This window comes from Rhinoraja longicauda, chromosome 5 (genome assembly GCF_053455715.1).
Source record: "Rhinoraja longicauda isolate Sanriku21f chromosome 5, sRhiLon1.1, whole genome shotgun sequence".
NCBI lineage: Eukaryota > Metazoa > Chordata > Chondrichthyes > Rajiformes > Arhynchobatidae > Rhinoraja > Rhinoraja longicauda.
Genome location: NC_135957.1, coordinates 67262766 through 67290621, shown reverse-complemented (window position 1 = coordinate 67290621; position 27856 = coordinate 67262766).

Below are 27856 nucleotides of genomic sequence, written 5' to 3'. Positions count from 1 at the left end.
GATTGTTGCATGTCTTGGAACACAGAACAGTACATACATGAAGAAGGCCTAAGGTCCACAACATCTATTCCAACCATAATGCCATTTCTTGCATGTTCATATATCTGTCTACATGTCTCTTAAACTTCACTACAGTATCTGCTTTCACAACAACCCTCACCAACTTCTACAAATGCGCATTAGAAAGCATTTTATCAGGATGCATCAGAGCTTGGTCTGCGAACAGTTCCATCCAAGAACGCAAGAAATTGCAGAGGGTTGTAGACGCAGTCCAGACCATCATACAACCCAACCTCCCTTCCATGGATTCCACCTATACTTCACGTTGCCTCGGCAAGTTCACCAGCATAATCAAGAACAAGTCTCATCCAGGACATTCCCTGTTCTCCCCCCCCCCCATTAGGCAAGAGTACAGGTGTGAAAACGCATACCTGCAGATTCAGGAACAGTTTCTTCACAGCTGTTAGCAGGCAACTGAATGGTTTTCAAATCAACTAGAGGGCAGACCTGACCTCCCATCTACCTCATTGAAGACCTTCGAACTATCTAACTATCTTTAATCAGACTTCATTGGACTTTATCTTGCAGAAAAGCTTGTTCTCTTTATCCTTTATCTGCACACTGTGGATGACGATTGTAATCATCTATTGTCTCTGTTTTTTATTTGATATCACACAACAGAAGCTTTCCACTGTACCTCGGTACAAATGACAATAATAAACGAAACAACATTTTTTAAAGCAAAGCAGCATGCCTTAATGACGACCGTCCAGTGACCTTGATATCCACCATCACCATTAAAACTCCACCAGGTGGCGCGTACATGGCAGCCTCACCAACAGCCTGTCTTGTCCTTTTGTTGTTTTTAGTCTGTTTTTACTTGTATGTTTTAGTGTATCTTTAATTTTTGTAGTATGTGGGGGGTGGGTTGGGGGAAACGTTTTTATCTTTTCCCTCGATGGAGATGTGAATTTTTCCGTATTGTATCTCCGTCCGCACCATGGCCTCAATGTTGTGGAGCTGGCGGTCCCTTTGTTAGGGATCGACTTTGGGAGTTCCAACCGCAGGAGCTTCGACCACACCGATCGTGGGAGCTTCGATCGCCCCAATGAGGGGGCTTCGATCGCCGACTGCGGGAGCTTCAATCGCCCCCATTGCGGATGTTTCGATTGCCCCAACCACGGGAGAAAAGGAGGAAAGAAGGTATACGTTATTTGCCTTCCATCAGAGTGGGGAATGTGAGATCACAGAAAAACAAGATGGACGTGTTGCCTGCACAGGTGAGGACTCAGAGGGAGTGGCGTGAGTGCAATGATCTCAGTGTTTGCATGGACATCACTTCATGAGGACATCTCAGAGTCCAGTGCGAGTGTGGGCGGCTTTCTGACTGTTCGGGCGGACAGGGACTGCAGAGAGAGTGACAGCAGTTGGTGAAGGAGCGTGTGTGTGGTTTGGACATTGAACTGATGGCTGGGGGTCTCTGCTTATGCTGTGTGCCCTGGGGATTCTCACACCCCGCTGTGGTGGCTGTTTAAGTCTATGTTTAATCTTTATGTAGCTATGTATCTTGCTGCTTTTTTTTTGTGTGACTGTATGTTAAATCAGATTTTGCTGTACCTCGGTACATGTGACAATAAAGGACCATTGAACCATTGAGCCATTGAAGTGCTTTGTGAGAATGATGATGCGCACATTAACTCTAACTGCCCAAACAGACTTGATCCACTGCCGTTTACCTACCATCACAATAAGTCCACAGCAGAAGCCATCTCCGTGGCCCTACACTCATTCCTGGAACAACTAGACAACAAAAAACACCCTTGTAAGACTCCTATTTATTGACTTAATTTATTGTTTAACAACAAGTTTATTTATATAGCACATTTCAGCAACAAGGCAATTCAAAGTGCTTTACATAAAACATTGAAGAACAGTTAAAAGCAATTAAAAACAGTCATTAAAGATAATAGAAAATAACAACAAGCTAAAATAGAATAAGACAGGTATAAAATACAAGAATAAAAGTTACAGTGCAGTGTAAGAAATTAATAATTATTTGATTTAATAAAAGGCAGCGTCAAACAGAAAAGTCTTCAGCCTCGATTTAAAAGAACTGAGAGTTGCAGCGGACCTGCAGTTTTCTGGGAGTTTGTTCCATATATGTGGTGCATAAAAACTAAACGCTGCTTCTCCGTGTTTAGTTCTGACTCTGCGGACAGAAAGCAGACCTGTCCCAGATGACCTGAGAGGTCTGGATGGTTCATAATGTAGCAGAAGATGAGAAATGTATTTTGCCCCTAAACCATTCATAGCTTTATAAGCCAACAGTAGTATTTTGAAATCAATTCCTTGACAGACTGGAAGCCAGTCTAAAGACCTCAGAACTGGCGTGATGTGATCCACTTTCTTGGTCTTAGTGAGGACTCGAGCAGCAGCGTTCTGAATCAGCTGCAGCTGTCTGATGTTTAGTAACTGACTACAGCTCTGCCGTCAACACCATGATCTCAACCAAGCTCATCTCCAAACCCTGACCTAGAAGTTAATACTCCCCTCTACCCTTGACTTCCTAACCCCTAGATCATAATCAGTGAGGATAGGCGACAAAAACATTCTCTAAGATAATTCACAAATCGGTGTCCAATTCACAAGTTGAATTCTCAGCCCCTTACTATAATCCCTATACACTCACAACTCTGTGGCCAAATCCTGCTGTAACTCCACTTACACACTATCAGATGACACCACTGTGGTTGGCTGAATCTCGAACAATCGCAAGACGGAGTACAGAAAGGAGATGAAGAAGTTAGTAACAGGGTGAAAAGACAATCACCATTCCCTCAGTGTATATAGACACAAAAAAAGCTGGAGTAACTCAGCGGGACAGGCAGCATCTCTGGAGAGAAGGAATGGGTGATGTTTTGGATCGAGACCCTTCTTCAGACTGTTTAGGGACAAGGGAACAAGAGATATAGACGGTGATGTGGAGAGATAAAGAACGATGAATGGAAGGTATTCAAAAAATTAACGATGATAAAGGAAACAGTCCATTGTAAGCTGTTTGTAAGGTGGAAATGAGAAGCTAGTGTGACTTGGGTGGGCAGGGATAGGGACAGAGGGAATGCCGGGGCTACCTGAAGTGAGATAAATCAATATTCATACCACTGGGCTGTAAGCTGCCCAAGCGAAATATGAGATGCTTTTCCTCTAATTTGTGTTTAACCTCACTCTGACAATGGAGGAGACCGAGGACAGAAAGGTCTGTGTAGGAATGGGAAGGAGAATTAAAGTGGTCCAGCAACCAGGAGATCAGGTTGGTTCACGTGGGCTGAGCGAAGGTGTTCCGCGAAACGATTGTCCAGTCTGCGTTTGATCTTGTTGATGTATAAGAGTCCACATCTTGAACAACGGGTACAGTAGATGAGGTTGGAGGAGGTTCAAGTGAATCTCTGCCTGACATGAAAGGACTGTCGAGGTCCCTGGACAGTCGAGGGAGGAGGTTTTGCAAGGAGGAGGCTGTAGCGACAGGTTTTGTGTCTTCTGCGGTTTCCCTCAGTGTAAGCAGGATGAAGGAGCCAGTTATTGACTTCAGGGAACACGGTGGTTCACGTCCCAGTCAGCATCAAAGATGTCGAATTGGAGATGGTCAAGAGATTCAACTTCCAACAATTTGTCAGAGATCAACCACATTGAAACTCTGGTCAAGATATTCCCCCATTTCAAGTAATAACCCCAGCCCCCTCCCCTTTCTTTCCCCTGTCCTCAACTCCACCCATTTATCCCATACACATACAAATGCACATTCATTTCTCCCATCATCTTTCACCAACCCCAGTCACCCTGCTCCTTTTCTCTCCTCCATATGCACATCTTCCATCACCAAGTCCCTTTTATCCCCTTTCCTTCCCGTCCCCCTGTCTTATTCCATCCATATCCCTACTTGGTTGTTTCCCCACAGCTGTTTGACCTGCTGAATCCCTCCAGTATTTTGTTTGTTGCTCAAGGTTTCAGCATCTGCAACTTCTTGTCTCTTGGAGTTTTGTTTCAATTTGCTGGACATGACCTATTTGAAGCAATATTAGTGACTCTCCATTTGATATTCCTGCCAAACAATGGCATTTACAGAGAATGCCAGCTGGCAAATCACAAACCCACAACTTCTGCTAACCCTTCCCTTTGGTCTGACTGAATAGATAATCAGTGACTGGCAGAACTGTAATTTCAACCAACCTATGCTTCTTCCCATGGTCGTATATCTTGCACTTAGTTTGAGGCACAATCTTACTGTGGTTAGTTTAGTTCTCGTCACCATCATCGTCACCATCATCGTCACCATCACCGTCAAGAGCGTCAGTATCTTGGAAAACGTCCACCAAGGAGATTAGTTTGAGAGCAATTAGAATGAAAGTTTCATAGCACTGAATATTTTCAATAAAGAAAATACGACAAGCTGGCAATGTAATCACAGTGCTTAAAGTGTTGTCATCAGAGATAATGCAGCCTATTTGATATAGGAATTGTCAAGGACTGCTTCAAAATTTTAAATATCAATTAAGACTAGGTATGAGGGTCATTGTTCCAAACTATTGGAATTCATTGTTCCAAACTATTGGAATTTCCATATTGCAAATTACTAGAGCAATGAGCACTATGGTGCTATTATATGTTGGTGTGTTGCTTCACCAGGTGGCAAAGATAAAAATTACCACTATTCCCACACAACATCCCACACAAATGATCACGCATGTTTCAATTAACTCAGTTACTAAACAGATAGATAAATGTCTACAGCTGACGTTTATGGTAGATACAAGGAGTTAGGTCGCACATATTGCCAAAATTCATTGAAATAGGCTCAAGGGGCTCAGTTGCCTTGTCCTTTTCTATTCTGTTATAGTTAAGAGGCAGCGGAATCTGTGAACAAAATAGTGTGAACGTCCTCGTGAGTTCTTGTGCTTTCCTGCTGTAACGCGACTAACTAAAGTGAAAATAGAAACATAGAAACGTAGAAGATACAGGTAGGTGCAGGAGTAGCCCATTCGGCCCTTCGAGCCATTCAATATGATCATGGCTGATCATCCAAAATCAGTACCCAGTTCCTGCTTTCTCCCCATATCCCTTGATTCCATTAGCCCTAAGAGCTATATCTAACTCTCTTTTGAATACATCAAGTCACCAAATTGGCGCCAATGTCACCAACATCTGCTATCCCAAATGTCACGAACATTATTTTGTCAAGAGCCTCCCGCCTTCCTAACTGACCTTACAGCAATTCAGCACCACAGACTTGAAAAAACCTACCCCAGGCTGTAATGAAGAAACAACAGGAAAGATTGTTCAGGAATAAATACAAATCAAAGAGGTCCAAATAGGTTCGTTGCCGACTAAGTGCAGACTTCCAGTGGAATTTTGAGGGGTTAGGGGCTGAGAGGTAAACTTGAGCTATATATGACTATTTGTGATGCAACAATTTGAATACTTAGTTTTTTCTTAGGATAATAAATTAGTGAAATAGCTTAATGGACAAAATAAACCAATAAAGCCCTTTGAACATCAACATGGAGATTCAATGCTTCCTTTGACTTTCATTTCATGTTTGGCCATGTGTGCAACAAGACCAGAGTCAGAGTTAGCTCAAGAGGCAATCCAAGAGTCCAGAGTCAAGACTGTATAATTGTCATGTGTACTAACAACCGAACAATCAAATAATTACTTGCAGCAGCTTGACAGCACCATGAACACAATGCACACTGATACTATATATTTTTTTTAATTTAATTCAATGAGTAACCATAATACTAGTGCAAAACTAAAGTCCTCGAGCTTAGCCCTCAGTAGGAATGCTTTACAACAAAAAATATATAGATGATAAACTGATAATCAAAACTCCCAATGCAAGGAGCAGACATTGAAGGACAATAATTTCTGAGCTTTAGTTCAAGCCACTGATTTGCAGTGATGCAAAGATAATCACTTATCAATTCAGTGCAAAACCATAACTGTGAGTGTAAGGCATAGAAAGCCAATATTGATGTTTATTGCGTTTTGGTTCAATTTCATTTCCACCCTTTACACCACACTTACATTTACAGATCCAAGATATATCTGGGTCATTCTAGCCTAATTTGAAAAGTGGACATTTGCTGGAAAAGGGAGGTTATTATTGGAGAATAACACCCCAAAAAATTGATGCACTCTGTAAAAGAGTTTTGAAACAGATGTATATATTGAGCTTTACTTTAAATAAGTGGAAATATTCTACTTCAAAGGAAATAGTCTACTATACTAATCAATCGAAATCTTCATCATACTGGCTATTGTTTTTAAATGTTTCATTCTTATGATCATTGGTATGTTTCTACCATAAATGGTATTCTATAAAACATAGGAGTTGTGATTCCAACAGGCTTTTAGACTTCCAACATGAAACACAACTAGTTTGGCTGATTCAAAACATACTATTGATTACGAGTGTGTTCCATTAAAGATGTCAAAGTTTAAACGTTCTTTTTTTTCACTTCCGAATTTCCTTTGAGAAGCCAATTAAATGCTATGCCCTAAAATACAACTACAGATTGTTAACTTAATTATATTTATAAGCCACAAAATATTTATATTTGTCACTTTAATGTGGCAATGAACTGCAATAGATGCTGTGCAGGTATTGTATAAATTTTGCTTATTGATACACTTATGAGTAATATATAATTAAGTGAAATCTATTGTTTATACACTGAGATGCATAGTAATGTCATATCATGGGAATGCTGTCAGTCAGCCTTCCATCCATCTGGCTAATTGGCTTCTTGCCGCATTTCAGTCATGTTTTTCTTAACTGGTCGCCTCTGGCAAAAAAATGCAAATGACAGACAGAGCAGTCTGGCAGTCTGCAGCTTCTTAATTATCTGTCAGAGTAAGGACCAGGAGAGTCCAGGCCGCACAGTGGAGATATGCTAAGCAGCAATGCATCTTGGGAATAAGAATGACAGCTCATTTTCCTCCTGTGCTTTTGGCAGCCAACACCATAGGTATGTAGGTTTCCCCGTTTCCCAGTGAACACCTGGCCCATTGCTCAGGAGACTGTGGTGCCAAGTGTCAGGCTTATCAAGTCAATGGCTTTATTTTTGCCCCCCTTCCCTGTGACAGGATTGTTGACAAATGCCAGCAGTTGTTCAAGCATCATGGGAAATGCCTGCCATGATTATGTCAGTCGCCTGCCAAAAGCTGTTATTGTTAAACATCATTCCACTGACAGAATGCTGTTGTACTGAAACTGCTTCTCTTATGAACTGCAAACTTTATCAAACATCAAATAACCAGAATAATGGAGAGCACTTGGAGTGCTAAGCTTGTTTTTCTAACTGTATGCAAAGAGCCTTCCACAGCTATTAAAAGTTAAAATTCTTTACACTTACAGCTAGTGCGATTTTTTCTTTTTCATTTAATTAAGATTATGCAATTTATGGCACCAAGATGATTTATCTACGTGAAAGGTTTTTGCTTCATTTGGTTTTAGGACATCGCTAATCCCAAAAAGATGCAGAGAAGAAGAAGTGATGTTATGAACTTGATCTAACCCAGGATTCAGCCCTGTGCTTAATTGGACATCTTGCCTGTTTCAGTCTCTGCTGCTTGAGCTGTGCGTCTTACACACTCTGGTTAGAGGGATGGAGTTGAGAAAAAGATGATGTAAGAACATGAGGGAATAGATAGGATAAATGCACAGTCTTTTAACCAGAATAGGGGGATTCAAATGCAGAAGACATAGGTTTAAAGTAAAATGGGAAAGATTTAATAGGAACCTGAGGGGTAACTTTCTACAAAGAGGATGGTGAATATATGGAACGAGTTGCCAAAGGAGGTAGTTGAGGCATGTACTGTAAGTACTCTCGTCTGGACTACTGCAACAGCCTCCTCTATGGCTCACCCTCAAAAATCATCAGTAAACTTCAATACATTCAAAACTCCGCTGCCCGTCTACTCACCCACTCCCCGATCCGTGACCATATCACCCCCGTCCTTTACAAACTCCACTGGCTCCCCATCCCCCAGAGAATCCAATACAAAATCCTCCTCATGACCATAAAGCCCTCCATAACCTGGCCCCATCCTACTGACTGACCTCATCCACAGGCACACTCCCACCTGCACCTCCGCTCTGCTGCTGCCAATCTCCTGTCCCCCCCCATCCGGATCAAACTCAGATCCTGGGGGGACAGGGCTTTCTCCATCGCTGCTCCCACCCTATGGAACTCACTACCCCAAACCGTCAGAGACTCCTCCTCACTCACCACATTCAAAACATCACTGAAGTCTCACCTCTTCAGCACTGCCTTCAACCACTGAAGGTCACCTCACCTTCTGTCTCCTTTCTCTGTTCGTTTACTTATTTATCTATTTATTCACTTCTCTATGTTCTAGAAATCCCTGTAAAGCGTCTTTGCGTGTTTGAAAAGCGCTATATAAATGTAATGCATTATTATTATTATTAAAAGACATTTGGATATCTTCATGGATAGGAAAGGCTGAGAGGGATATGGGACATATGCAGGCAGCTGGGACTAGTGTAGATGGGGCATCTTGGCTGGCAGGGGCAAGTTGCACCGAAGGTCCTGTTTCCATTCTCTATGATTCTATGATGCTACAAGAGAGAGAGTTAATCAGTGAAGCTCTTGGATATTATGGAGTTCTGAGGAGCTTCATACTTGCACTCTTCCCTTGCTCCACTTCATAGATTTTTTCCCAAATAATCACTTCTGAAGAAAGAAGAAAGGTGCAGCATTTGCATTAATCCTGGCCGGCAGGGGCAAATTGCACTGAAGGTCCTGCATTAAAGAATCAAGGGATATGGGGAAAAAGCAGAAACGGGGTACTGATTTTAGATGATCAGCCATGATCATATTAAATGGCGGTGCTGGCTCGAAGGGCGGAATGGCCTACTCCTAAGTCCTTAATCAACATATGCAGATTTTAGGTGGCTGCAAGGGATAGCTAAAAAAAAAATGTCCAACCCAAATTGGGATTGAATATACTTTCAGAATCTTTGGGTGTAGGACATAGTACTCCAGATATTAGAAACATAGAAACATAGAAAATAGGTGCAGGAGGAAGCCATTTGGCCCTTCGAGCCAGCACCCGCCATTCGTTGTGATCAAGGCTGATCATCCACAATCAATAACCCGTGCCTGCCTTCTCCCCATACCCCTTGATTCCACTAGCCCAGAGAATATCTAACTCTCTTTTAAATTCATCCAGTGAATTGGCCTCTACTGCCTTCTATGGCAGAGAATTCCACAAATTCACAACTCTGTGGGTGAAAATGTTTTTTCTCATCTCAGTTTTAAATGGCCTCCCCTTTATTCTTAGACTGTGGCCCCTGGTTCTGGACTCCCCCAACATTGGGAACATTTTTCCTGCATCTAGCTTGACCAGTCCTTTTATAATTTTATACGTTTCTATAAGATCCCCTCTCATCTTTCTAAATTCCAGTGAATACAAGCCCAGTCTTTCCAATCTTGCACAATAATGACTGTCACAATATCAGCATTTAGAACATTAATCATAGAACCGTACAGCACAAGAACAGGTCCTTCAAGAGTCATGAGTGTTGTATTGTCACATGTCCCGAAACGGAACAATGAAATTCTTACTTAATGCAGCACAATAGCACAGCAGGTATGCAGCACAATAGCACAGCAGGTATGGAAACAAACAGATGCCTATGCCAAACTGATGCCAATACCAACTACATGTGCTATCACAATATTTAAACAACATTTAAACAGGAACATAGATAGGTTAGGCTTAGAGGGAGATAGGCCAAACACAAGCAGGTGGGAGTAGTGTAGATGGGGCAAGGTGGGCCAAATGACCTGTTTCCATGCTGTATGATGCTATGATTCATATCTTCCTGCACAGAATCCATATCCCTCCATTTCTTGCACATCCATATGCCTATTAAGTCTTTTAAATTAAATTGTTGTATCTGCCTCAACAACCACCCCTTGGCAGCGCGTTCTTGGCACTCACCACCCACTGTGCAAAAAACCCACACATCTCCTTAAAATGTTGTCCCTCATACCTTAAAGCTATGCCCTCCAGTATTTGTTTTTTTCCGTCCGGGATAAAAGGTTCTGATTGTCTACCCTATCTAAGCCTCTCAAAATTTAATACACTTCTTTCAGATTTCCTTCTAATCTCAAGCATTCCAGAGAAAACAATCCAATCTGTCCCACCTCTCCCTGTAACTAATTACCCCTAATCCAGGCATCAGTCTGGTCAACCTCTTTTGTACGCTTTCCAAAGGTTCACATCCTTCCTGGAATGGGGTGACCAGAACTACATGGATTATGCAACAAGCAGCGGAGGTCCCAACACCGATCCCTGTGGAACTCCACTGCTTACAAACCTCCAGTTCCACCACAACCTTCTCTCTTCTATCAGTAAGCCAGTTCTAAAACCATACGGCCAAGTCATTGTTAATCCTGTACATTATGATCTTCTGGATCAGCCTACCATGGGGGACATTATTACATGCCTTACTAAAATCCGTAGGTCAAAAATAAAAAAGCACATTCAAAGGTATTTATTCACAAAATGTTGGAGTAACTCAGCAGGTCAGGCAGCATCTCGGGAGAGAAGGAATGGGTGACGTTTGTACCAGCATTTGCAGTTATTTTCTTAAAGCACATTCAAGGTTTATTCCATCCTCGTAAAACTTGAATGTGCTCCATTTTTTTCTTTTGGACCAAATTTCCAACCTCTTTGGTCATTGAAGGTTCCCTTACTTTGGCATCCTTATACCTCCTTCTTTGGGAGAGAGAGAGAGAGAGAGAGATTGGGCTGAGGGCTCTGTTCATGATCATGTCCATCGCTCCTCTCAAGCCTCCACAGCTCCTTGACCTCTCGCAATACATTAATGAATTGTGAGCTGTGTGTACATGATCCTCATTGTCAAAGTTAAAACAATTTGAAATCATTGCTATATATGAAAGATTTTTTTCAAGTCTGCATTCCCTTGCCAGCATGCTTGGTGATGAGAACAAATCAGAAAACATATTTTTGACTATGCATATCTTCTTTGTTGTATCAAGACAACAATCAACATATTTACATGAATATTTTTAATCTAATGTTGCCTCAGAAGATGTGAACCAACTTTGAAGTACCTAAAGTACTTTGAACACTTGGTTTGCTACTGACTCTGTCCTTGCAGTCCTTTAATATGTTACACTAAACTGTTACATGTAAAGTGATTTTGAAGAGAAGTCTGAAGTACCTTCAGAAAGTAGACGAGGAGGGATTTCTTCAGCCAGAGAGTGGTGAATCTGTGGAATTCATTGCCACAGACGGCTGCAGAGGCCAAATCATTGGGTATTTTTAAAGTGGAGATTGACAAGTTTCTGATTAGCAAGGATGTCAAAGGTTACAAGGAGAAAGCAGGAGATTGAAAATGATGGGGAAAGATAGATCAGCTATCATTGAATGGCAGAGTAGACTCGACGTGTAGGGAGTTAGATGTGGCCCTTGTGGCTAAAGGGATCAGGGGGTATGGAGAGAAGGCAGGTACAGGTTACTGAGCTGGATGATCAGCCATGATCATATTGAATGGCGGTGCAGGCTCGAAGGGCCGAATGGCCTACTCCTGCACCTATTTTCTATGTTTCTATGGAACTGCAGATGCTGGTTTAAACGGAAGATAGGCACAAAATGCTGGAGTAATTCAGCGGGACAAGCAGCATCTCTGCAGAAAAACAATGGGTAACATCACTCATTCCTTCTCTCCAGAGATACTGCCTGCCCCGCTGAGTTACTCCAGTATTTTGTGTCTATCTTCGGTCGATAGGCCGAAAGGCCTAATCCTGCTCCTATGTCTTATGAACTTATTAAAGTGAGGGAACTTTGTAGAAAATGTATTTCCTTCCTTTAGATTGTGGATTGATTGAAATGGAGTAGAAACAACTCCTACAAAGGTGGCAGTGGTAGAACCCCTGCCATACAGCAGCAGACACCTGTGTTCAAACCTGGCTTAGGTGCTCTCTGCATTAATCTTGACATTTTCCCCGATTACCACATTTATGAGAATGGGAGAGAGGGTTTGGGGAGGAGGGAGTGGTTGGGGACAGGGAGAATAAAGAAAAATATGATTAAGCTAAAATTAGTTTAAAGGAGCATTGATATTTAGCACGGCCATTGAGCTGAAGGGCCTGTTTCCACGTTGTATCTCTATATGAAATCATGTCTCATACTGATTAAATTGTGTTTCCAAAAGAATTGTGAAGACATTTTCTGTCACATATCCTAAAGGATTCCAGCCAAAGGTGTCTTGTCCCAGAGGCAGAAAGATACAGTGCTGGAGGAACGTGGACAAGTCTCAAAACCTAAAATATCACCTCTCTATGTTATCCAGAGATGTCTAGTTTAGTTTAGTTTAGTTTATTGTCATGTGTACCGAGACACAGCAAAAAACTTTTTGTTGCCTGCTATCTAGTCAGTGGAAAGACTATACATGATTACAATCGAGCCATTCGCAATGTACAGATAAAGGATAAAGGGAATAATGTTTAGTGCAAGCTAAAGTCCAATAAAGTCCAATTAATGGTAGTCCAAGGGTTTCCAATGAGATGGATGGTAGCTTAGGACCAATCAGTAGTATTGATGGGATGATTCAGTTGCCTGATAGTAGCTGGGAAGAAACTGTCCCTGACAGTTCAAGGGTGGCACTTTGGCCAGGCGATAAAGTTGCTCCCTGACAGCTCTTGCAACGCAGAGACCCGGGTTTGATCCTAACTATGGATGCTGTCAGTACGGATTTTGTATATTCTCCTCGTGACCGCGTGGGTTTTCTCTGAAATCTTTGGTTTCCTCCCACACTCCAAAGACGTACAGGTTTGTAGGTTAATTGGCTTGGGTTTGTATACTTGGTATAAGTATAAAATTGTTCCTGGTGTGTGTGGGCTTGTGTTAATGTGCGGGGATCGCCGGTCGGTGGGATTCGGTGGGCTGAAGGGCCTGTTTCTGCGCTGTATCTCTAAACTAAATTAAACTAAACCCACTGAATTACTCCAAAACTTTGTGCCTTTTTTTTTGTAAACCAACGTCTGCAGTTCCTTGCTACTACCTTTTCCCCGAGGCTTCAATTGTTATTAAGTAGGACAACAAACATAGAGCAAACCTTTCTCGTATAAAAGGGAAACTCCGACTTGCTCAGACCTTCACGCCCAGGCGGAATGCCAAGGAATCATACTGAATTCCTCACCATTTTGCAGAGTATCCTGTACTCTGGGCACCAGCGTCTGTCCTTCTCAGCTGTGGGAGATCAGCTTTGGTTCTCGAATCTTAAAACAGGATCATGCATGGGAGGGAGAGGGGAGGGGAGAGCATAGGTGGTCGGATAGAAAAGGTTTGGAGGAATATGGGCCTAACATAGGCAGGTGGGACTAGTGTAGATAGCACATGTTGGTCAGTGTGGTCAAGATATGGAAAAGGTCTGTTTCAATGCTGTACGACTCTATGACCTGCTATTGTCTGAAAGCTAAAGTGTTCTCATGTGGCTTCCTGGAAATGAAGGATCAAATTTCATTCCATGTTCCTATTTTCAGAGAAAACAAGTGGAACGCTATATTCCTCCCAGTCACAGATGTTTAGAGACCTAAGTGTGTCACGTAAACTGTCACCTGGTTTATCACCAAAAAATGATGTGTGGCCGTGCAGAATTGAAGAAGAGTGAGGGAAAATTAGCCATTTTTAACATATGCATGCACAATATCATGTTATGTTAATGTCTAATGATTAGTGTTGCCTGTTAATTCTTTTAATACATTATAACTCATTTTCTGTGCTTTATTTGATCTGGTAATTTTGAGGAGGGGATTAATTAAATCAGAAACCATCTTCAGTGCATTTATTCATCTTACTGCGGCACAATGGCGCAGCGGTAGGGTTGCTGCCTTACGCTGCCAGAGACGTGGGTTCGATCCTGACTACGGGTGCTGTCTGTACGTAGTTTGTGCACTCTCCCCATGACCTAGTGGGTTTTCCCTGGGTGCTCTGGTTTCCTCCCACACTCCAAAAGATGGACAGGTTCGTAGGTTAATTGGCTTCAGTAAAAAAAATGTAATTGTTCCTAGTGTGTAAGATAATGCAAGTGTACGGAGATCGCTGGTCGGCGTGGACTCAGTGGGCCAATGGGCCCGTTTCCGCGCTGTATCTCAAAACTAAGCTAAACTACTGGGTGTGTTATGAATTTACAAGGAGTTGTGAGGGAACATTCTTCTGCCACACATCCCTGAGAATTACTTTGTGAAGTGCTGCATTTTAAACCAAGGGAGGACAAACCAGCAATTGGCTGGGCCCTGGAGTATGTTGTAGAACAGAGAGACTCAGGCAAATGTACATAATTCCCTGAAACACTGAAAAAAAAGACAGTTTCTTCCCAGCTGTTATAAGGCAACTGAATCATCCTACCAACAACCAGAGAGTGGTCCTGAACTACTATCTACCTCATTGGAGACCCTTGAACTATCTTTGATCAGACTTTATTGGCTTTACCTTGCACTAAACGTATTCACGCAATTCCCTTGATAATGTATATCATGGATGGCTCGATTGTAACATAGAAACATAGAAAATAGGTGCAGGAGGAGGCCATTTGGCCCTTCAAACCAGCACCGCCATTAATTGTGATCATGGCTGATCATCCACAGTCAGTAACCTGTGCCTGCCTTCTCCCCATATCCCCTGATTCCACTTGCCCCTAGAGCTCTATCTAACTCTCTTTTAAATTCATCCAGTGAATTGGCCTCCACTGCCTTCTGTGGCAGAGAATTCCACAAATTCAGTACAAGAAGGGTCTCGACCCGAAATGTCACCCATTCCTTCCCTCCAGAGATGCTGCCTGTCACGCTGAGTTCCTCCAGCATTTTGTGTCTACCTTCGATTTAAACCAGCATCTGCAGTTCTTTCCTATACATTCAGTGCAAGAGTTGGAACATCTTGTTACAGCTGCTCAGACATCGGTAAGTGCACTCTTGGAGAATTGTGTGCAGTTCCAGATGCTGTACAATAGGAAAGGTGCGATTAAGCTAGAAGGGGTGCAAAAAAGATTCACAAGGATGTTTCCGGGACTGGAGAGCTTGAGTTTTGAGAAGAAACTGGATAGACTGGAACAATTTTACCTGGCATGAAGGCAGCTGAGGGGGTGACCTTATGCAAGCTTAAAAAATCATGAGGGGCACAGATAAGATGGGTAGACACAGTCTTTTTCTCAAAGTGCGCAAGTCTAAATCCAGAGGCTATAAGTTTATGATGAGAAGGAAAAATATTTAAAGGGGACCTGAGGAGCATGTTTTTCATACCGAGAGTGGTGGGTATATGGAACAAGCTACTAGAGTAAGTCATAATTATTGAGTCATAGATTCAAAGTGTGGAAACAGGCCCTTTGGCCTAACTTGCCTACACTGGCCAACATGTTCCAGCTACACTAGTCCCACCTACCCATGTACCTCTCAAACTGTTTTTATAAACATTGGGATGGTAAGTGGTAGGCGCAAGTATGACTGTGATGTTTAGAAAGCATTTGATCAAGTACATGGATAGGAAAAGTTTAGAGGTATTTGGGTCAAACACAAGCAAATGTGACTAGCTCAGATAAACAGGTTAGGCGGCATAAATGAGCTGGGCTGAAGGGCCTGGTACCGTGTTGTATAACTCGATGACTCCATGATTCTGTAACCCAGTGCCTTATGTCCTCTACTTAAGGGAATTCAATTGGGTCCACACTAACCAATAGTTCCAACTCTTGCGACTATTGTCCACTGAATTCGAGGGAATATGGCAACACTGTAAAACAGTAGAAACAAGTAACTGTAGGGACATAGGGATTGGCCAGGTAATAGAACCCTCGGATTGGGTTACGGTCACGGGGTGAGGAAGTGCGGGGTATTTAAATGCTTGGCGCCAAACGTTAGATTAGAGATTAGATTAGTGAGTGAAGTTAGTGTTCGTCCAGAAAGAAGTCTGTTGCGTTTGTTACGGGTTTTATACCAATAAAGGATTTGGATAATACCACTCGTCTGGACTCACTACATTGGTGACCTCGAACGTAGGAAGAAAGCAGCAGCATGTCGCAGGCGGGAGCGAGCGCGGGCGAAATCCATCTACCGCCGTTCTGGGCCCATCAGCCGCACCTGTGGTTTGTGCAGGCAGAATCACAGTTCCATCTTAAAAAGGTGGAGGAAGACCAGGAGAAGTACCACCACGTGGTGAGCTGTCTGCAGGCGGAGGTGGCTGTGCGGGTCAGCCGATACCTGACCAGTCCACCCCAAACGAACCAGTACGTGGGGCTCAAGAAGCTCCTGCTGCGGACCTTCGGCTGGGCCCAGAACCAGCGGGCTCTGAAGCTCCTCCATTTGCCAGACCTGGGGCAGCGGCTGCCGTCGGAGCTGATGTCCGAGATGCTGGCTTTGGCGGGCGACCATCAGCCGTGCATGATATTCGAAGCGGCCTTTCGGGAGAAGCTACCTGGGGACGTCAGGTTTGTGTTGGCAGACGTCCCTTTTGAAGATCCGGTAGCGTTCGCCGAGAAGGCCGACACGCTCGTGAGGGAACGCAACGCCCGAGACGGCTCCGTTAACCGGGTCTCGAGGCCCAGCGGCAGTCGGGGGTGCGGCCGGGAGAGCGACGCATCGGCCGCTATTGCGCAGCCGGCCCGCCAAGAGAGGGCGGCGGCGCCTGTTCATTGGCAGCGGGCTCGACCAACAGAGCTGGATAGGCGTGGCTGGTGCTCTTTCCATCGGCGGTGGGGCAGCGAGGCACGAAGCTGTAGATCCACGTGTTCGTTTCCGGGAAACGCCTGGGCCGATCGACTGTAGAGGCAGTCTCGGTTGGCCGTAACCACCGCCTCTACGCTACGGATCAGAGTACCGGGATCGTTTTCCTAGTGGATACAGGAGCGGTCGTAAGTATTGTGCCCCCCTATGACTGTGAAGTTCGAGTGGGGGAAAAGGGCCCGCCCCTAATTGCAGTGAATGGTAGCACCATCCGTACATACGGTAAAAGGACCATGTCCCTGTCCTTCGAGTCCAGGACTTACCGTTGGGAATTCATTGTTGCGGATGTGGGCCAGGCCATATTGGGGGCAGATTTCCTATGGGCGTTTTCCTTGGTCGCAGACGTCCGAGGGAGGGGCCTACAACCCTCGGCTGATGTACGGCCTCGGGGTACTGGGCCAGAGGCTTCTACAAGCGCCGCCCCACCCAGCCTATTTATCCAGTCCATTACCACGGCTCCCGGTCAGTTCGATGCGGTCCTGGCCGACTTCCCGCAGCTCCTCGTCCAGCGTTTTGATTCACCTTCGGAGAAGCACGGGGTCGTCCATTTCATTCCAACCGAAGGGCCGCCGGTTTTTGCCCGGGCACGGCGCCTCCCACCCGACAAGCTGGCCAGGGCACGAGAGGAGTTCCTAAACTTGGAGAGGTTGGGAATTATTCGGCCTTCGAGTAGTCCGTGGGCCTCCCCCTTGCACATGGTTTCCAAAGCATCTGGGGGGTGGAGACCATGTGGTGACTTCCGTCGGCTCAACGCGGCAACACGGCCGGACCGCTATCCGATTCCACACATCCAGGACTTTTCAGCTAGCCTGGAGGGGGCGACAATATTTTCAAAAATTGATTTGGTGCGGGGATACCATCAGATCCCGGTCCACCCGCCGGACATTCCGAAAACAGCGACCATCACCCCGTTCGGACTGTTTGAATGGTTGCGTATGCCTTTCGGCCTTAAAAATGCAGCACAGGCATTCCAGCGTCTGATGGACCGGGTGGGTCGAGGGTTGCCGTTTGTCTTTATTTATCTAGACGATATTTTGATTGCCAGCCGTTCGGTCCAGGAGCACTTGGTCCACCTCCGCACGGTGTTCCAGAGGCTGCAAGACCATGGCCTGATTCTCCATCCGGACAAGTGCCAATTCGGCCTGTCCGCGGTGGATTTTTTGGGTCACCGGGTTACTCCGGCCGGTGCAACTCCTTTACCAGCTAAGGTGGACGCGGTCCGCTCTTTCCCCCGCCCGACTACCATCAAGGGCTTGCAGGAATTTGTGGGCATGGTCAATTTCTATCATCGGTTCGTGCCTGCAGCAGCTCGGGTTATGCGCCCCCTTTTTCAATGTCTCGCAGGTAACCCCGCGGAGTTGGTATGGTCCTTAGCTGCAGAGACGGCTTTTGTTGCGGTCAAACAGGCCCTCGCCAATGCCACCATGCTGGTGCACCCGCGCTCCTCCGCCCCCACAGCTCTGACGGTGGACGCCTCAGACGTGGCGGTGGGTGGGGTTTTGGAGCAGCAGGTTGACGGTGAATGGCAGCCTCTTGCGTTTTTCAGCAGGCAGCTCTCTCGAGCGGAGCTCAAGTACAGTGCGTTCGATAGGGAGCTCCTGGCCCTTTATTTAGCAGTCCGCCACTTCCGTTATTTTTTAGAAGGCCGTTCTTTCGTGGCCTACACGGATCACAAACCTTTGACATTCGCTTTTGCTAAGGTTTCTGACCCGTGGTCGGCTCGCCAGCAGCGGCACCTAACCCTCATTTCGGAGTTTACGACCGATGTCCGTCATATTGCGGGTAGGCTGAATGCCGTTGCTGATGCCCTGTCCCGGCCGGCCATTCCCTCCATAGCCGTGGTTGGTAAACATGTGGATTTCCAGGAGCTAGCGGAGGCTCAGCGCCTGGAAGGAACTGCCGCGGTGTACGCCTCCACAACCTCGGGACTGCGTTTAGAGCAGGTGGCGTGTGGCCCCACAGGTACCAAGTTGTGGTGCGACGTTACTCTCCCACGCCCTCGCCCGGTGGTGCCTGCCGCTCTGCGGCGTAAGGTTTTTGAGGCCATTCATGGCCTGGCACATCCGTCCATCAGGGCGACTTCAGCCATGGTGGCCGACCGGTTTGTCTGGCATGGCCTGCGAAAGCAGGTGGCAGCCTGGGCACGCGCCTGCATTCCGTGCCAGACCTCCAAAGTCCATCGTCATGTCCAGCCCCCACACCAGAGATTCGAGGTTCCCCCCGCCCGTTTTTTCCACATCCATGTGGATTTGGTGGGTCCATTGCCCTATTCTAGGGGTTACACTCATCTACTGACGGTGGTTGATCGGTTCACTCGTTGGCCAGAGGCGCTCCCGTTGTCGGACACCTCGGCGGCCTCCTGTGCACGGGCCTTGGCGTTGCATTGGGTGGCTCGTTTCGGGGTCCCGGCAGTCATCACTACAGATCGGGGAGCCCAGTTCACCTCGTCTCTCTGGGCCGCGCTGGCGCAGCTGTATGGTGCTCGATTACAGCAGACCACCGCCTATCATCCCCAAGCCAACGGGATGGTTGAGCGTTTCCATCGGCAGCTGAAGGCGTCCCTCTGTGCTCGCCTGACTGGCTACGATTGGGCTGACCAGCTGCCTTGGTCCTCCTCGGCATCCGTACGGCCCCGCGGGCTGAGCTGGGCACATCTTCGGCCGAGCTCGTCTACGGTTCGCCCCTGCGGGTGCCGGACGACATTCTCCCTTCCACTCCCGCCTTGCCGCCATCCGTCACGTCAGTCTTGGGCTCCCTCCGGGAACGGGTGGGTTCTCTGGCTCCAGTCCCCACCTCTAGTCACGGAAGCACAGCAGTTCACGTTCCTTCGGAATTGCGGAGCTGTGATTTCGTGTTTCTTCGGAAAGATAGCCACCGTCCCCCTCTCCAGCCCGTTTACCAAGGCCCGTTCCAGGTGCTCAAAAGAGGGACTGTAACCTTCACCTTGCAGGTAGGAAATCGTCAGGAGCTGGTTTCAGTGTCCCGTCTCAAGCCGGCCCATTTAGACCAGGACCTCCCCGTGTCGGTGGCTCAGCCGCCGCGCCGGGGCCGGCCTGTGGCTGCTCGACTGGTCCCGTCAGCGGCGCCCAGCTTACCACCTCTTGGGCCTCCGCCGCCTATGGTTGGTCCCGGGCTGCCGTGGTTCATCAAGTGCCCCCCGTCACCTGCACCCTCCGCTCCAGTGGACCCCCCATCGCCTCCAGCGGCGGCGTCCACCCCGCCTCCTGTCACGCTGGGGGTATCGGTTTCCCCCATCCGTACACGTTCTGGGCGGGAGGTTCGGCCGCCTGTGAGGTATGGTTTCGAGGGTTCTGGGGGGGGGTCATGTAGGGACATAGGGATTGGCCAGGTAATAGAACCCTCGGATTGGGTTACGGTCACGGGGTGAGGAAGCGCGGGGTATTTAAATGCTTGGCGCCAAACGTTAGATTAGAGATTAGATTAGTGAGTGAAGTTAGTGTTCGTCCAGAAAGAAGTCTGTTGCGTTTGTTACGGGTTTTATACCAATAAAGGATTTGGATAATACCACTCGTCTGGACTCACTACATAACTGCAGATGCTAGTTAACACAAGTGGACACAAAGTGCTGGACTAAGTCAGCGGGTCTGGCAGCATCCCTTAGAACATGTACAGGTAACGTTTCGGTCCGGGACTCTTCTGTAAAACATGACAATCCAGTCATGCTACTCCCTTGGTCTCTTGAAAATTGGTTTCCCAACCTCTTCTGAGGATAGACGGAGGTCTGAAAAAGGGTTCGACCTGAAACATCACCTATTCCATTCCTCCAGTTATGCTGCCTGACCCGCTAAGTTACTCCAGCATTTTGTGTCTATCTTCGGTGTAAACCAACATCTGCGGTTCCCTCCCACACTCTTCTAAGAGAAGTTTATTTACCTGGTGAAAGGAAATGTGGACAGTAATGATAGGCAGATCGTAGACTTGTACTTTCAAATGAATGTCATGTCAATAGTTATGTAGATGGTTTGGCACAGGTTAAACTGAGGGAAGGAGCCTACGACTGGTGTTGGTGGGTTGTGGATTTTCAACTTTAATTAGTACTGGTGTCAGGGGTATGGGACGAAAGCAGGAGAATGGGGTCGATCGGGAAAGTCACATCAGCCATGATTGAATGGCAGAGTAGACAGTGGAACGAATGGTCTAATTCTGCTCCTATCACTTATGAACATAAACTCTGATTTGCTCCAAGTTGAGACACAAAGTGCTGGAATAACTCAGCAGGCCAGGCAGGATCCCATGCTGCCTGGCCTGCTGAGTTATTCCAGCACTTTGTGTCTTGTTTTTTGAAAAAACAGCAGTTCCTTGCTTCTACATTTTGTTCCCATACTGCCTGACATGTTGCATTACTCCAGCACTTTGTGTCTTGTTTATGGGGGGGGGGGGGGGGGGGAATCTCCAGTTCTTTGCTTCTACATTTTGTTCCCAGTTGACAGGTTCATTCAAATTGATCACAATGGACCCAACACAAGGAATCGCATGAGTTGAACTCAGGCGTCCTCATGTGGCTCGAGATGAACAGAAGCACAGAAGCAAGCAACTGGGAGTTAGTCAGTTTCTTGCAAGGTTCCCGATGAGCCTTTCGAAATGTATGTAATATTACTTTCCATTTACAAAGAAGTAAGCTGGTCAAAGGTATTCAGGTAGTAATGTTAAAACTAAGACTGTTAAAGCTTAACTAACTGGCCTCCCACTTGCTAACAATGGCCTGCTTCCTTTATCGTTGTTACCTTTTTGTATATTTCATTCATTGTTCTTTATCTCTACATCATCACCTATATCTCTTGTTTCCCTTATCCCTAACCAGTCTGAAGAAGGATCTCAACCCAAAGCGTCACCCATTCCTCTCCAGAGATGCTGTCTGTTCCGCTGAGTTACTTCACCTTTTTGTGTCTATCTCCCATTTTTTTCTCTGAAATCCAACGATTGACTAGCCCAGAGAAAAACCTACAGACAATTAAGTGAGGCATTTAACAACAACAGTGCAGTGATATTTGGGTATTTTTAATGAACTCAAAAAGAAGAAGCAAAGTGATAAATGTGAACGCTCCTTAAAAATACTCCAGAGACAAGTAGAGTTGAAATATTCCTCCCTATGTTTCTCGTTTTGTGAAGCAGTGAATGATTGCTTGGTCTTGCATTGGGAAATTAAAAGGGCCAAATAACATATCGGGAATCAGTGAGGATAATATAACTTTTCTTAGACAGAAATGAATAATGAAAAGCCAGGAAGAAGGAAAGCTGAATTGGAAAAGGGAAACAAATAAAAGAGATTTGGTCAGGGAAGTTAGCCAGAAGGCTCCTTAGATCAGTAGTAAGGAGTTGTGCTGCACAGTTTGTACGTTCTCCCCGTGACCTGCGCGGGTTTTCCCCGAGATCTTTGGTTTCCTCCCACACTCCAAAGACGTACAGGTATGTCGGTTAATTGACTGGGTAAAATGTAAAAAATTGTCCCTAGTGTGTGTAGGATAGTGTTAATGTGCGGGGATCGCTGGGCGGTACGGACTCGGTGGGCTGAAGGGCCTGTTTCCGCGCTGTATCTCTAAATCTAAATCTAAAAAATCTAAAATCCATGCTGACCAAGATGCCCCATCTACACTCGTCCCATTTTCTCGCAGTTTACCCATATGCCTCTAAACCTTTCCTATCCATGTACCTGCCCACAGGACTTTTAAATGTTGTTATTTCACTTACCTCAATAATTTCCTCTGCATCTCGTCCATAGGCATATTACCTTCAGCCTGAAAAAACAGACCCTCAGGATCCTATTAAATCTCTCAGTGGGTTCATGGATATCCTCAAAGGAAAATCAACTGTTTCACAAACTGTGATGGGCTCCGGACATCCAGGCTTCTTAATTCCATCACCATCGTTGTCCTAAGTTCATTAGATTATAAGATCATAAGATCATAAGTGATGGGAGCAGAATTAGGCAATTCGGCTCATCAAGTTTACTCCGCCATTCAATCATGTCTGATCTATATCTCCCTCCTAAACCCATTCTCCTGCCTTATCCCCATAACCTCTGACACCCGTACTAATCAAGAATCTATCTATCTCCGCCTTAAATATATCCACTGTCGGCCTCCATAGCCTTCTATGGCAAAGAATTCCACAGATTCACCACCCTCTGACTGAAGAAATTCCTCCTAGACAATAGACAATAGACAATAGGTGCAGGAGTATGCCATTCGGCCCCTCGAGCAGGCACCGCCATTCAATGTGATCATAGTTGATCATTCTCAATCAGTACCCCGTTCCTGCCTTCTCCCCGTACCCCCTGATTCCGCTATCCTTCAGAGCTCTATCTAGCTCTCTCTTGAATGCCCCACTGCCTTCTGAGGCAGAGAATTCCACAGATTCACAACTCTCTGACTGAATTTTTTTTTCCTCATCTCTGTTCTAAATGGCCTATGCCTTATTCTTTGCTACTCCTTCCTAAAAGAACGTCCTTTAATTCTGAGGCAATGACCTCTGGACTCTCCCACTAGTGGAAACACCCTCTCCACATCCACTCTATTCCACCCAGCCTTTCTCTATGAGGTCCCCCCCCTCATTCTTCTAAACTCCAGCGAATATAGGCCCAGTGCCGTCAAACGCTCATCATACGTTAAAGTTCTGAGTATCAGTAGCAAAAGGCATATTCAGTTGCCGATGTAGTTACTGAAAGCATTATGGGAACTTTGAAGGGAGACTCCAGGAGCCAAGATCCACACTGAGATGGATATCTGGCCTTATGTAACATCTAGGAGGAAGTTCCAAGTGCTGTGATGCCAACGGCAACTAAGGTCAATATTATAGCAACCTTGTTTCAGTGATTACTTTAACACATTTCTATCGGAAATAAAATGTCATAGGTACTAACTTGAGAGTTTGACTTAGTTATAATGTAGATTTTTAGATTTAGATTTAGAGATACAGCGCGGAAACAGGCCCTTCAGCCCACCGAGTCCGCGCCGCCCAGCAATCCCCGCACATTAACACTATCCTACACACACTAGGGACAATTTTTACATTTTACCAAGTCAATTGGTAAAATCGGCGGCACGGTAGCGCAGCGGTAGAGTTGCTGCTTTACAGCGAATGCAGCGCCGGAGACTCAGGTTCGATCCTGACTACGGGTGCTGCACTGTAAGGAGTTTGTACGTTCTCCCCGTGACCTGCGTGGGTTTACTCCGAGATCTTCGGTTTCCTCCCACACTCCAAAGACGTACAGGTATGTAGGTTAATTGGCTGGGTAAAATGTAAAAATTGTCCCTAGTGGGTGTAGGATAGTGTTAATGTACGGGGATCACTGGGCGGCACGGACTTGGAGGGCCGAAAAGGCCTGTTTCCGGCTGTATGTATATGATATGATATGAATTAACCTACATACCTGTACGTCTTTGGAGTGTGGGAGGAAACCGAAGATCTCAGAGAAAACCCACGCAGGTCACGGGGAGAACGTACAAACTCCAAACAGATGGCGCCCGAAGACAGGATCAAACCTAGGGTCTCCGGTGGGACTGTCATATGAGGAAAGATTGAAAAGACTAGGCTTGTATTCACTGGAGTTTAGAAGGATGAGAGGGGATCTTATAGAAACATATAAAACATATAAAATTATAAAAGGACTGGACATAGAAACATAGAAACATAGAAAATAGGTGCAGGAGTAGGCCATTCGGCCCTTCGAGCCTGCACCGCCATTCAATATGATCATGGCTGATCATTCAGCTCAGTAGCCTGTACCTGCCTTCTCTCCATACCCCCTGATCCCTTTAGCAAAAAGGGCCACATCTAACTCCCTCTTAAATATAGCCAATGAACTGGCCTCAACTACCTTCTGTGGCAGAGAATTCCACAGACTCACCACTCTCTGTGTGAAGAAATGTTTTCTCATCTCGGTCCTAAAAGACTTCCCCCTTATCCTTAAGCTGTGACCCCTGGTTCTGGACTCCCCCAACATCGGGAACAATCTTCCCGCATCTAGCCTCTCCAACCCCTTAAGAATTTTATATGTTTCTATAAGATCCCCCCTCAGTCTTCTAAATTCCAGCGAGTACAAGCCCAGTCTATCTAGTCTTTCCTCATATGTAAGTCCCGCCATCCCAGGGATCAATCTGGTGAACCTTCCCTGTACTCCCTCTAAGGACAAGCTAGATGCAGGAAAAATGTTCCCAATGTTGGGCAAGTTCAGAACCAGGGGCCACAGTGTTAGAATAAAGGGGAGGCCATTTAAAACTGAGGTGAGAAAAAACTGTTTCACCCAGAGAGTTGTGAATTTGTGGAATTCTTTGCCACAGAGGGCAGTGGAATCCAAATCACTGGATGGATTTAAGAGAGAGTTAGATAGAGCTCTAGGGACTGGTGGAATCAAAGGATATGGGGAGAAGGCAGGCACGGGTTATTGATTGGGGATGATCAGCCATGATCACAATGAATGGCGGTGCTGGCTCGAAGGGCTGAATGGCCTCCTCCTGCACCTATTTTCTATGTTTCTATGTTTCTATGTTACATTTTGATAACATTTCCAGACTAGCCTATGACCACATATTCCAGGGCGGCACGGTAGCGCAGCGGTAGAGTTGCTGCTTTACAGCGAATGCAGCGCCGGAGACTCAGGTTCGATCCTGACTACGGGTGCTGCACTGTAAGGAGTTTGTACGTTCTCCCCGTGACCTGCGTGGGTTTTCTCCGAGATCTTCGGTTTCCTCCCACACTATAAAGACGTACAGGTATGTAGGTTAATTGGCTGGGTAAATGTAAAAATTGTCCCTAGTGGGTGTAGGATAGTGTTAATGTACGGGGATCGCTGGGCGGCACGGACTTGGAGGGCCGAAAAGGCCTGTTTCCGGCTGTATATATATGATGATATGATGATATGATGAACATGTCCTCTTTTTGTGATCAATAGCAATGTAGTTGTGGCACAGCAAATGTTGTTTACTACTTAACTGCAAATATCTCCAGGTTGGGTTGGGCCGAGCAAGATATTGGAAAAAAAAACTGTCTTCAGGTTTGGGTTATGTTTTGATAAGATTTCAATTCTAAATAAGGCTCCATAGCTTGGGGCTGAAATTCCAATCATCTGAGCCTTTGGCAGATGCTGTGGCCACCTTCACGGGCAAGAGACATCTCTGCCACCAGACAGAGGATCATCCTGAATGTAGGCACTTGGGCACATTGAATACACATGCTAGTCTGTTGCACATTAATCCAAGCTGGAAACAAAACCAAACATTACAAACACAGTCACACAACATGACAACAAATGCTTCATTGATTGGTGTGCAGTTTGCAATCGCTGGCACTCTACTTATTTGGAAAGAGAGCCAGAGAAGAGTATCAAGTGTCATCTCATCACGGCAACTGTCATCATAAGAGAAATCGAGATACCTCTCAGACCTGGCAATCATTCCATCTATCGTGCCTCAAGCATTTACCTACATCATATTTAAGACCCATGAAGTCTTGATGCAGCTCTATGGGATTTAGGCTCAACCACTGTTGGAGTATTGTGTGCTGTTCTGATTGCCCCATTACGGGAAAGATGTGGAAGCTTTGGAGAGTTTCATTGAAACTTACCGAATAGTGAAAGGCTTGGATAGAGTCGATGTGGAGAGGATGTTTCCACTAGTGAGAGAGTCTAGGACTAGAGGTCATAGCCTCAGAATTAAAGGATGGTCCTTTAGGAAGGAGATGATGATGAATTTCTTTAGGGAAAGGGTGGTGAATCTGTGGAATTCTTCGACACAGAAGACTGAGGAGGCCAAGTCAATTGATATTTCTAAGGCAGATAGATGGATTCTTGATTTGTACGGGTGTCAGGGGTTATGGGGAGAAGGCAGGAGAATGGGGTTTGGAGGGAGAGATAGCTCAGCCATGATTGAATGGCGGAGTAGACTAGTTGGGCTGAATGGCCTAATTCCTCTCCTATCCCTATGTCCTAATGAGAGAGTGCAGGGGAGGTGTAGCAGAATGCTAAACCTGGTTTAGAGGGTTTCAGCTACAGGGAGAGGTTGGAAAGACTTGGATTATTTTTTCTGGAACGTCAGAGGTTGACATGGGACTTGATAAAGTATTTTAAATTATGAGAAGTATAGATAGGATAAACACAGAACCTTTGTCCTATGTCCAACATTGAAGGACATAGCTAAAAGGTGAGAGGGGGGGAAATATAATGAAGATGTGCAGGACAAGTCTTCTGCGCAGAGGATAGTGGGGCCTGGAATGCTTTGCCAGGGGTTGTGTTGGATGCAGATACGATAGTGGCATTTAAGAAGCTTTTTGATGGGCAATTGGACTTGCAGGGAATGGAGGGATATGGATCGCTTGCAGGGAGATGAGGTCAGTTCAGCTGGTCATCATGTTCCGCACAGACATCGTACTGTGCTGTACTGTTCAATGTTCGATGTACAACACAAGAATACCCTGTAAGGAACCAGAAATATACTAAATCTATGTTGGTGGGGCCTTTCACATCCTACATAAGATGTAGCTTATGGGTCTTCTTTCAGGAGCCACACACAGCTATTATTTCCCGATGGGACAACCTCAGCAATTGGAATTGTTAAACCTTCACGAGGTAAAGAGGTGCATCAAAGAATCAATTTCTGAAGAGGAGCAATGTATGGACTGCTAATATAAATATGGAACTGGTACCTAGGTAAATATAAAATTCTGAATTGTGCAGATGCATTCAACTAAATACTGTTCATTAATTCTACATCAAATGAATGCTTTTGGCTCTCTCAGGTTGGTTTATTCAATATCATGAGGATAACACTGAACATTTTTATTCACAAAATGCTGGAGTAACTCAGCAGGTCAGGCAGCATCTCGGGAGAGAAGGAATGGGTGACGTTTTGGGTCGTGACCCTTCTTCAGTCTGAAGAAGGGTCTCGACCCGAAACGTCACCCATTCCTTCTCTCCCGAGATGCTGCCTGACCTGCTGAGTTACTCCAGCATTTTGTGAATAAAAGCCTTCGATTTGTACCAGCATCTGCAGTTATCTTCTTACACTGAACATTAC